Consider the following 12,842-nt stretch of genomic DNA (forward strand, 5'->3'; position numbering starts at 1 on the left):
CTGTTCTTGTGTGTCATGGATAGGTCATTATGGATCCTTGAAAGGTTACTAGCCCAGTATGGTATAATCAAAATTGGATTAAAGTCTATTGATGGGTCTAAATGTGGGTGTCTGCTCTATACTAGACCGGATTTGTTCATTCAGCATAGAATTTCTTATGGAGGAATCTTCAGGCGTTGGATGTTATTCCCCTTGTCAACTGTTCCATGTAATACTTTGTTGTGCCATGTGGGTTGTGAGACGGCTTGGTTATTCTCACCTGTATTGTGGTCTCATGTAGGTTGAAGTGTTATATGAGCAAGATGGATCTTGAGATGCAAGTTGTTTACCGCACCTTAGTTGTGCTTGGGTTTTGTAGCGTATGGAGTTATCCATCTCCCTAGGGTTGTATTTTTGTACTTGGTATGCTCGTGGTTGGTATTCAGATATTTCGTATGTATAAGTACTATGGCTTGATGAGTACCTCCTTGTTTATTGTCATGTGTGGATCGGGTGGCATGCTGCCACGGGTACGTTGTTTAGATCAGATTGCATGCCGCAACGGTATCATGTGTGGATCGGGTTGCACGCCGCAACAGTGAGATGTTGAGTACGATTCCCTATATCTATTTTTGTGTAATTTGTTTCTCATTCCATGAGAAGGGCTCATGGTGTTTGATGGCTGTTTTATTCATTACACAAGTTGGATAGTTCTTTTCTAGAGTTCGTTCTTCCTTAGGTGTCATATTCGAGTTATAGCTTGTTGCTGCATTGATGGCATCATGTGGGATTTCAATCAGTATTTGAGGTGGCTTATTGCCAGAGCAACTTGTAATGGGTGAGATGATATTATTGGACCTGGGATCAATATGATAGGAGGTATGAAAAGTATATTAAAGAGAAGGTGTCACTATTCAGTTCAAAATGGATTAATGGTTCTTTTCAGAAGAGGAAACTCCATGAGTTGTTGGTTCGGCAGATAGTTATAAGCTTCTACACATCTTTTTCATCATGGTTGTATTCTGAGAGTTGAAACAGGGCTTATATGTGCTATCAGGTGTATTACGAGCATCAGATTCGTGAAAATGCAGCTATTGTAGTCGAAGGATGTTATTATGGGCAACGGACGTATGTTGTGCATTATGTGGAATCATCATGGGTGCTTGATCATGTGTTGGTTCAGTGTGTGGAGATTGATACGTCATTCATATGATAGAATTAGGTCTCGTGGAGAATTCCGGACGTTGGAATTTGGTTCTAAGGCTTATTGGTTACATAAAAAGAAGAATCTTTAGTCTGGCTCGAGATAATGTGCTCAACTGGGTTGTGGTTGCATGGGTAGGTGCACGAGGTGTTAAACAGTGATTTTAGACAACTCTGGAACAATCCTTAGCATGTTCGAGGACGAACATATGTTTAAGTGGGGGAGAATGTGTCACGACCCAAACTGATGGGCCACGACGGGTGCCTGAGTCCTACCTGTCAAACACCCCTAAGCATGCGTCTAAGAAATGAACATGAATAACATCTGCTACATTACGAAATTAACATACGTGAAGGAAACCTGCCATCAAGGCATATGTACGTATACATGCAGAATATAATGGGCGAGCCAGCAAGGCTGCTATAGACAACCATACAACCAAAATTGAAAGTCGACAAGGCCACATACAACCCAACTAGACATACTATCTACAAACCTCTAATAGAATCATAATTGTACAAAGACGGGACTGAGCCACATCATACCCATATACATACATATATATATATATATATATATATACAAACATATCGTACCAAAATCAAAGCATCTCTGGATCAAGTGGAGCATGCCAACTCTCGCTGATCAGTGATCCTAAGAAGGGGGACCGTCAGCTTGCCTACTTGCACCTGCGGGCATGGAACGCAGGCCCCGTGAAATAGGGCGTCAGTACGAAAAATGTACTGAGTATGTAAGGCATAAAATTAAGTACATAAAAGACATAGATGAAACATGGAATACAGAAGTACCTTTAAATATGAATAACTCTGTAAATTTTGAAACGTTTATAATATCATGCACATGCGTATAAATGTCGTGCCATGCATAGGTATGGGTGTACATAATATCATCAAGCCGCTGAAGGCATCCCATCATATCGTCTCGGCCACTGCGGGCAACATCATCAACATATACTAGCTGATTAGGTGGTGGTGCGTATATAATGTCATAACCTCTTCTCATATCCCATATACATATACATACATATATATACGTATATAACATCGTTTGAATCATATTCCAGTCACTATGGGCAACATCATCATCATATACTAGCTGATCAGGTAGTGGTGCGTATATAACGCCATAACCTCTTCACATATCCCATATACATATACATACATATATACGCGTATATAATGTCGTTTGAATCATATTTCAGCCACTATGGGCAACATCATCATCATCATCATATACTAGCTGATCAGGTGGTGGTGCGTATATAACGGCGTAACCTTTTCCCATATCCCATATACATATATTTACATATATACGCGTATATAACGCCGTTTGAATCATATTTCAGCCACTGTGGGCAACATCATTATCATATACCAACTGATCAGGTGGTGGTGTGTATATAACACCGTAACCTTTTCCCATATCCCATATACATATATTTACATATATACGCGTATATAACGTCGTTTGAATCATATTTTAGCCAATGTGGGCAACATTATCATCATATACCAACTGATCAGGTGATGGTGTGTATATAACGCCATAACCTTTTCCCATATCCCATATAAATATATTTACGTATATACGCGTATATAACGTCATCTAGTCATTGGTCAATGCACATGTATAAATGAGTGAAATGCATGAAAAATACATAATAATCTCGATATTCCTTCCGGATAAATTTTTCCAACTGCATATTATTTTGAGACCCATGAACAGAAGATAATAATAATTCTCATAGGAAATCAAGAATATAGACACCCCTACTATTTCTACGAATAGAGTAATTTATAGAAACTGTGTATTTGCTCGTTTCTTCAGTATAATTTGGACCATGCCAAAAGAAAGAAGGGAGAGCCTTAATATACCTGTTCCCGGAATTATTTGAACGAATCTGCTTTTGCGAAATATGGACGAAATTCTCCTTCGAAGCTCTCGAAATTCAGAAACAGAATTGATAGCTCTTTCAAATTAAAATATTAGCTAAAATTGAATTGATGAACGAATTACTTTCTGATTGAAGCTAGCTTTAGAGTTTTCTCTTTGAACCCAAAGACCAAAATGACTTTTTTTTTAGGAACTACGTTACTCCTTTTTCAAATGAAAAATGGAGACTTTTATATATGATTTCTATTTGGAACTTAAAGGATATTCTGATTCTTTCAAAAATGAACATGGAACAAAGACCTTTTCTAAATTTTGCTTTGTTAATAATTAAGTAACCTATGGCAGCCACCTACTCATAATCAATATGAGTTATTTTTTTAAGTAGTGGCCTTCTGCCACGTTTTCTTGGGTTATTTTATTAATTTTTTTTATCCACTTATTAGTTAATTGGGTAATGTCCTGCTACCCGGTAATTAATCAATTACCCGCATAATTTAAAAATTACCACAATTACTTAAAATTCTATTTATTTTTAAAATACTTTATATATTATACTACCGTGGTCATATGGTACCTTGTATGGTACTAGTTAATAATTATCGGGTATTATCGCTTGACCTGTATTTTATTCCAAATTGACCGCTTTCAACGAAACTCGTTTTCTTTAATCCGTGTACCCCTTTATCCTTCATAACACTTATTTATCGCTTGTTATAATAGCATAAGTATGTTAACGTCAATATGATCTCATCCCCGAGTCGACGTCGGTTAACTAAAAATGAAATTTTAACGTACGAAAACGCGAGATGTAACAAAATGTAATGACCCGACCGGTTGTTTTGAGCTCTAGAGCATCGTTTAGCAGTGTGAAACCTTGATTAGCTTCACTTCATGTATTATGACTTGTACGTGCGGTCGGAATTGAATTCCGGGAAGTTCAGAGTTGATTCGGATGGAAAATTCTAATTTCGAAAACTTAAGGTTGGAAAAATTGACTAAAGGTTTGACTTTTGAGTAACCGTCATTGGAATCAGGATTTTAAGGTTCCAATAGGTTTGTATGATGATTTTGGACTTTGGCGTATGTCCGAATCGGATTTTGGATGATCCGGGAGCATTTCAGTGCTTATTGTGGTAAGTTGGCATTTTGGATGAATTTTATAAGTTTGGGTTGAAGTGAATTTTGATGTTATCGATCTATGTTTGGGACTCCGAGCCTGGAAATAGCTCCTTATGGTGATTCTGGTCTTAGGAGCGCGTCCGGATATGGATTTGGAGGTTTGTAGGTCATTTCGGGGTCATTTGGCGAAAGTTGGAAATTGAAGGTTTTTGAGAAGTTTGACCGGGAGTGGATTTTTTTATATTGGGGTCGGATTTTGATTCTGAAAGTGGGAATAGGTCTGTAATGTCATTTATGACTTGTGTGCAAAATTTGAAGTTATTCTGGATTGATTTGATACGTTTTGGCACAAATTATAGAATTTGAAAATTTCATAACTCATAATTCGATTCGAGGCGCGATTCGCAGTGCTGTTTGATGTGATTTGAGACCTCGATTAAGTTCATATCATATTTTGGGACTTGTTCGTATCATATTATGGAATAGTGGTCGCAATTGCGAATGAACTGTGTCTCACCAGAAACCAGCAAACTCAAACTTCTCTGAAATTATCTGAAACACCCCAAAACTCATCCAAACCTCCCGGACACAAATCATATATGAATTTCAATCATAAAACACGCTACGGACCTGCTCGGGCACTCAAAACACTGAAACGAGGTCGTCTTGACCCAATATTGACCATGGTCAAACTCCAAATTTAATGGAATAAGATCAAAACCAAGTGTAGAATACTTATCCCAATCCTTGTGATGAAAATTGCTCGAAAAATCACCTCAATCCGAGTTCCACATCTCAAAATATGAAGAAAGAACAAAAACCCTCGATTTATAGCTTCTGCCCGCATTTTTGCACATGTGGCACATTAGCCGCTTCTATGGTGTCGCTTCTGCGACATAACCTTCACTTCTGCGGAATCAGCTGAGAACTTGACCCTCGCATCCGCATCTACGCCCAAATCTCCGCTTCTGCGGTCTTCCTCACCCAGCACTCACCTCTCCTCTACGATTCCTTTGTCGATCATACGGCCATCGCAGCTACGCAAAACCAGGCGCAAGTGCGATCACACCAGAACCAACAGCCTTCAGCAATGCACTATGAAATGAAAGTGATCTGAACCTCGTCTGAAACTCTCCTGGGCTACTTGGGACCCCATACAAATAGACCAACAAGTACAATAACATAACACGGACCTACTCGAGGCCTCAAATCATGCATAACAATATCGAAACGATGAATCGCACCTCAAATCAAACTTAAATGAACTTTGAACTTTTAGCTTTCATAACTCATGCTGAAACATAGAAAATCAACCCGAAATGAATCCAAATTTGGCACACCAATCCCAAATGACATAACGAAACTATACCAATTCCCGAAACCACAATCCGAATTCGATATCAAAAATTCCACTCCCGGTCAAACTTTCCAAAAATGCAACTTTTTCGCCATCTCAAGCCCAATTCAACTACGGACCTCCAAATCACAATCTGGACGCTCTCCTAAGTCCAAAATCACCCAACAGAGCTAACGAAGCCATCAAAACTCCAATCTGAGGTCAAATACTAAAAAGTCAAACTTGATCAACTCTTTCAATTTAAAGCTTTCTGCTTGAGAATCATTCTTCCAAATTAATTTCAAATAACCTGAAAATCAAAAGAGACGATTCACATAAGTCATAATACATTACGGAGCTACTCATGCCCTCAAACCACCGAGCAAAGTGAAAATGTGACCGATCGAGTTGTTACATGTACACACTTGACAAAAGAAGCTAAAGAGGAAAGGAACTGGAAAGCAACTAAATTGGCAATTGTTTACACCAAATTTTTCCTTCTCCGAATGATATCTCAAGCCAAGGAAATGGTTGCTTTATATAGTTGTGAGAGCTCCTGTTTTGAAGTCTTTTTTTAATAGATTTATTCACCAGTTGCATATGCCACTTGCATTGTTGTCTTCTAGTTGCTAGACAATGAGTCTAGTTTGAATATTTCTATGTCCACGTGCTGCTCCAACATGCAATTTTGTTTATAATTTGTTGTAGTACAAGAATTCTTCTTTTTCTTATATCAGTGTTGACTCTCGTTCATGAAATTTCCTTAGCATTTTGGATTCTTTCTCTTCTTCTTTTTTTCTTTTCTATTTTTTATGGTACAAAGATGACATTTGCTGCAAAATAAAAAGGATTATTATAAAGTGAAATACTAAAACTCGAATAAACGTCAGTCCTTTTCACTATTATTTTGATGCTATCAAGTCAACAAACAAAGTGATTATACAAAATCTCAAGAAAAGGTTGGAAGCGGCTAAAGATAAATGGTCCGAAGAATTTCTCGGAGTCTTATGAGCGTACCGAACAACAGTCAAATCAAGCACAGGAGAAACTCCTTTTTCTCTTGTGTACGGGGAAGAAGCATTGATCCCGGTGGAAGTATGGAAACTCACCTTAGAGATATTTCCAAGCAGGCAAAGAGCCAAATAATGAAGCAATGTTAGTCAACCTAGAGCTACTTGATGAGCGCAGAGATGTGGCGTATATAAGAATGGCAGCCCAAAAACAGAGAATGGAGCGATATTATAATCAAAGAACCAACCTCCGTTATTTCAAAGTAGGAGATTTGGTCCCGAGGAAAGTAACTCAAAACACCCGGGAGCTCAACGCGAGGAAGCTAGGTCTAACATGGGAAGGTCCCTATCGGGTTTCAGTTGTCACCGAGAAAGGTTCATATGAATTAGAAAATCAAGATGGAGAAAAGTTGTCCAGCAACTGGAACGTGGCACACCTCAAAAGATATTATTGCTGATGAACATCACTTATACTGAAAGTATGTGCTGCACCCTTTTTCCCTTCATTCAGTTTTTGTCCCAATAGGATTTTTCTGGCAGGGTTTTTAACGAGGCAGCAACAGAAATTATACTACGAAGACGGCTTCAAACAGAAGCAGTAAGACCTTTAATAACAAGGCACATGAGCTAAGAGCCACTCTGGGACAGTTAGATAATCTTTGGCTCTATAGCAAACTTTCCACTGGGAAGATAAGTTTGTTGTCGACCAAAGGTTACCCGACCATTCATAAGTGCAAACCACTGGAGGGTTGTTAGATAGTCCTTCGCTTGATAGCATAAATTCCTCATGGGAAGCAAAGTAAGTTACCAAGTTAAGGATTATCTCGCAATTCATTAGTGGGATCCTCGAAGGTGCAAGACTTTCAGTGTTTCAATTCGCTTTCTTCACATTCAAACACTGGGGGGGATGATATAAGAATAAAGCAACAATGACTGCCACGTCGATCGGAGAACAAAAATTGAAAACATAATTGTATCATCAGGACCGGGGACTGCGCGGCCAACCCCATAGAAACAAGTTGTACAAGTTAACCATAAGTGAATGACAATTTCTTTTTTAGCATAACAAATGCTTATGTACCTTTTAAAAATGGAAGGGATAAAATAAAGTCCTTTTATTTCTATCTTATTTCTTGTCTGAACGATGAATTAATTTTGTGATTTGAAAGTTAAACAAGTACTTCAAATGTTAGTGCCGTAATGAACAGGAGACGTCCTTTTCAAGAGCAACGTAAATATAAGAGGTCCCTCTCTTATAAAAACCCTCACGTTAAAGGATTGGTTTTGGAAGAATTTATGCCCGGAATCAAAATGTCTTCAGGGAAAAACACACCCAAAGCCTTACACGGAAAAACGCAAAAAGCAAACTTGCACAAATACTTATGAAAACCTTCACGTTAAAGGGTTCATTTCAGATGAAATTGTGCCCGAAATCCTAATGCTTTTGAAGGAAAAAATACAGCCCAAAGTCGTACATAATCAGACGCAAACAGTGAAATTTGCGCAGAATACTTAAGCAAAAAAGGAATGCAAAAGTTAAAACTTGCAAACGAAAGAACGCGGAAAGATTTGTACAATACTTGAACAAAAAATGTTTTTATAAACGTGCTGAAATGGCACAAGTACAAAAGTGGGGAAAAGAAAGGAAAAGCTAAACCGCTACCTCTTCGGAATCCGGTGGAAGAGAAGTATATGCGCCCTAGGGGAAGTAGAAAGATTCGTCAGTGCCTCAACAGTTTGGCCTTTAACATCATCACCTTACGGTTTCTCTTCAGTTCCCAAAAATTCAGAACCAGAACTAGAAGAACCAGGAGTATCGAGCTCTGCCGAGGGACCTGTCGGGAGTTTGTTATTAGCAGCCAACTCAAGCTCGCGGGCCTTAGAGCTTTAGCATCCTCCAAGGTTTTTCTACTCATGATGTACATGGCGTAAGTTTTCTCAACAATGAGGGAAGCCACATGGAGCTTAAGTTCTTCTTTGAGTTGAGTCACCTTGGAAGAGAGATTTTCTCGGCCAGATCTAATAGACTTGAAGCAAATGTCAAGATCACGGACAATAGAGTTGAAAATTCTATTGTGCTCAAGGGTCTTCTTATACTTCTCCTCCAACTTTACATATTTCATCCCCGCAGTAGCAAGATCTTCAAACTTAGAATTCAAGGCTTCCTCTAAGTTGATCAATCTTTCAGCAAAGGCGGCCTCGCGATCGGATGCATCAAGAATGGCATTTTGCACTTCAACCTATTTAGCCTTAACTTCTTCAAACTGAACCCTCAACAGGGCGATCTCTTGGATAAGGGTTTCCACCTCTTGCTCACTTTTCTGTAAACGAGCCTTCAATAGAACAACCTCAACATTTTTGTTTTCCAATTCCAAAAGGCGAATAACGGCTTGATCCCGTTCAACCAAAAGTGGATCCTGTGCGGAGGTAACTTCTTCCCTCTAGTGAATCAACTTCTGAAGGCCCTTGGAAGCAAGAAAGTTTCCCTACAAAGCAAGAAAGGCAAAACTCAAGATATGTTTAGGCAAAAATAGAAGAAATAGAAAAGGAAGAAAGGAATGTACCGATGTAGCGTTGTACATGGAATTGTTCAACAAACACTCTCCCGAGAGTGCCTGAATCTTTTCCCAATCTTTCTCTCAAGCCAAAGGCTTAAGGTAATTAGCAAGTTCTACCGTTCAAGATAGAAAGTTGCATTCGGCAGAGACCGAAAGAGTAACATTCCCCCTCCTTTATGGATCTTTAGAAAGGACAGCATAATTTTGCCCCAAATTCCCATAAACTGGGGACTGGGGAAGAGGAACATCTTCTTCATGGTTAGGTGCGACCGGTGGAGATGATGTAGTAGTTGTTGATGGAATTGCTGGGGAAGAAGAAGTTGATGGCGATGAAGGACAAGAAGCAGCCACGTCAAATGCAGTGCTAGTTGTTGGATGCTTGCCAACCGAAGATGGCAAGGACTCAGTACTCAATCCAGCAGTACCGTGAACAACATCTGGGGTCCAAAAACGGGAGTTGGCATTTTCTACCAAATCAAACTCCCCCCAAAGTGCCGAGACATCATCCTTGGTTGGTGTAACTAACTCAACAGATTGAGCATTTTGTTGAGTTGATGAGGATCGTCGCCTTCTTTGTAGATAAGCTCCCTCTTTACTAGCTTCTCCATCATCGTCAACCATCATGGTGTCTATGACCCGCCCAGGAGAAGGGCTAGTCATCACAACTTTTGGAGATGACTTGGGGACAATAGTCTTCACCCTCTTATTATTTTCCCTGGCCGCGGAAGAACGCCTTCTTTTTGGTTGTTTGTTCTCCGGCCGGGGACTCCGTAACAAAACACTAGTACCCGAAGCAGGCCTGGAGATACCTATTCGAGTGAGCGCCTCTTGAAGCAGCCTCGCCGCATCAACAGGGTCAGCCAAAACATCTTGCTCGAGGATGACAACTGAGTCCGCGGGTAGACCTGTTTCCAGAGAAAAGATAGAAGGGACCAATCAATTTTCCTTGCATAAAAAGCGGAAACAAGGTGAGTCCAAGTTACCATGATTTTTAGACTTTCACCCCTATTTGAGGGTCAGTTCTTTCTACGTATGGGTTTCAAGCGCAGTGACGTCCAAGATTTTCTGGACCCACTAGTCCAAGCCTTCAACCATAGGTAGAACCCATCGAGTTGTTGAAACGATCGAAGGATGAAGGATTAGTGCAGATATGGAAGAATCCCTGATAAAAGGAATATGAAATATTAAACAAGGAACTTACGAGTGCAGTTCCATGATGCCGAAAAATATGAAGTCGCTTCCAGAATGATATTATTGGTGGCAAATGTAACGAGTCATTCCTTCTACACGCGGTCATTGTCATCATGCTAGATAATAAAGCATGATGGCCGCATTTGCTGAAGTTTATCATTCCCCCTTGAAAGATTTGGGGGAATAGAGATTCATCACATTAGCTAAAGATAGCTCATGTCCCGTTTCTTGGCACAAACGCCGAAGACATGCAATCATCCTCCAAACAGAAGTACTTGTTTGTGCCAAACATACTTGCTAGCGGAGGTAGAACTCCGCAATAATGGAGTCAAGTTCTCCGCCCAAAAATAACACACCCAAAGTAAAGGGATACGTGCAAAAATATGTCAAACCCTCCCTAGGTAGGGTTACTCACTCTGTTAGATCAGGAGCAACAATATCGAAATTGGGACAACGACAATCTTCCTTCACAACAGAAATATTTGAAGGGCGGATAGAAGAAGAGTATCTGCCAACAACCCATGTGCGAGAGAGAGCCGAAGGGAATTTCTCTTCGAAATCTTTTGATGTAACAAGACTTCTAGGAATGATAGAGTCTAACCGTTGGAGGAGCAGCATCCTCGACTTTATTTTTGTTCTTTGAAGAACTGGTATTTTTTGAAGATGAAGCCATTGTATGTTATGAAAGAAGGAAAGCTTTCTCGTTTGAAGAGAGTTGCAGAAAGGTTGAGTAATAGCAAGAAATATTTTACAAAGTTTGGAAAATTATGAAGTATAAAGGGAGAAGGTTGATGCGTATAAGCAAAAATTTTAGCAGCTAAATTCATGACCATGATTACCTCGATAACCGGCAAAAGTTATGTTGAATCGTTGCATAACGCGTGTTCGGGGCATTAAATACGGAGAGACGTGCGTCTAATCAACCTTTAGAAGCCTTCAGAAGGAATCATAGCAATTCCCGCCGAAAGAGTATTTGTACCAACTTTCCGGTAACACAAAGCGATGTCACCGAAAAGCAGGGGGACTATCTGTATAGGGTAAAATATGTTATGCCAGGTGGCTGCTTAAAATAATGACACGTGGAATCGAGGGCAATTATCCCTTTTGATACCGGAAGGAATGACACTCATAAGGATGCAACAATTACTCTTCGCTTGGTAGCATTCAATGGAGAATATTCCACAGCATTAAGTATGCTGCCCGTTACAAGAAATTTGACATTTATATTCACTGTTACATTTTTATCAATGACCCTCATACTTGGCATTAAAAGGCACGATCCTAGGACTTCTTTCCCTAGACCTAGATATAAATAGTAAGCTCTGTTATCATTGTAAAAAGAGGAATTTTCTGGCAAACTAAGACTACAATCTACAAAAAGCTCTATACAATTTTATCTTCTTATTTTCTGTTCTTATCACTGTTGCGCCTAGGGGTGTACATAGGTCGGGTTGGTTCGGATTTTACAATTACCAAACCAAACCAATTGTGTCGGATTATTAAATCTAAAGACCAAACCAAACCAATAAAATTCGGGTTTTTCACTCTCAGTTTTTCTCGGGTTTTCTCGGATTTTCGGGTTATTCGGGTTTTTTCGAGCTTTTTTCCGGTAAAATCTTCGTAGAACAAAACATATCAATTATGCTCTTAATATTTCTTTAGTCCTAGTAAGATACAACTATATAAAGTATTTTCCAAGAAAATAATACAAAATATGAGATATGTCATGGCATTATCCTAAAATATTCAACAATAAAATTATGTAATATAAATATTGCTAATTAAAAAGCCATAATAAAAATAAACATAATCTAAGAGTACTAAGTCATGCTAAAATAAGTAGACTAATAAGGGAGTATTAAATACATGACTAAACGCAAAAGAAAAAATAAAAATAGGTTATACATTTTATCTAAATTATTGCAAAACAAAATATAGATATTAAATACATTCTCGTTCGTAGTATTGAATTAAATGTCTTTTGTTAACATTAGTATTGATTTGATTTTGGTTTGGGCTTTTGTTAGCACTATTTAATTTATTAATGTTAATGGCTATAAAACTTATTGGAACATTCAAAAGTTCTAAGTCTAACCTTGAAATAATACCTCAAAAAATAAAATTATGAAATCTTTTAAGAAATATTTATAAATTACATCATAATAAGTATAATTATATATTGAATATATCAAAAATTTCTATATATGTAATATCGGGTTGGTTTGGTTTCGGTTTGACTTTCTTTAGTTAAAACCAAACCAAATCAATTATGGTCGGGGTTTTTTTCCAACACCAAACCAAATCAAACCAACCCATAGTCGGGGTTTTTTTTCTCGGTTTGACTCGGATTATTGGGTTAGTGCGATTTGTCGGTTTCCTTTGTACATCCCTAGACTTGCGCCCAAATGCTTCATTACCAGAATCTTTATTTATGTTATTTCTTATTCCTATCAAGGCTAAGTGTTATATATTTCTTCAATCATCTTATTATTTCAGGATCAAATTAATTTACTTGTCTAGAAACCACGTAT

Source organism: Nicotiana sylvestris, chromosome 7 (genome assembly GCF_000393655.2).
Source record: "Nicotiana sylvestris chromosome 7, ASM39365v2, whole genome shotgun sequence".
NCBI lineage: Eukaryota > Viridiplantae > Streptophyta > Magnoliopsida > Solanales > Solanaceae > Nicotiana > Nicotiana sylvestris.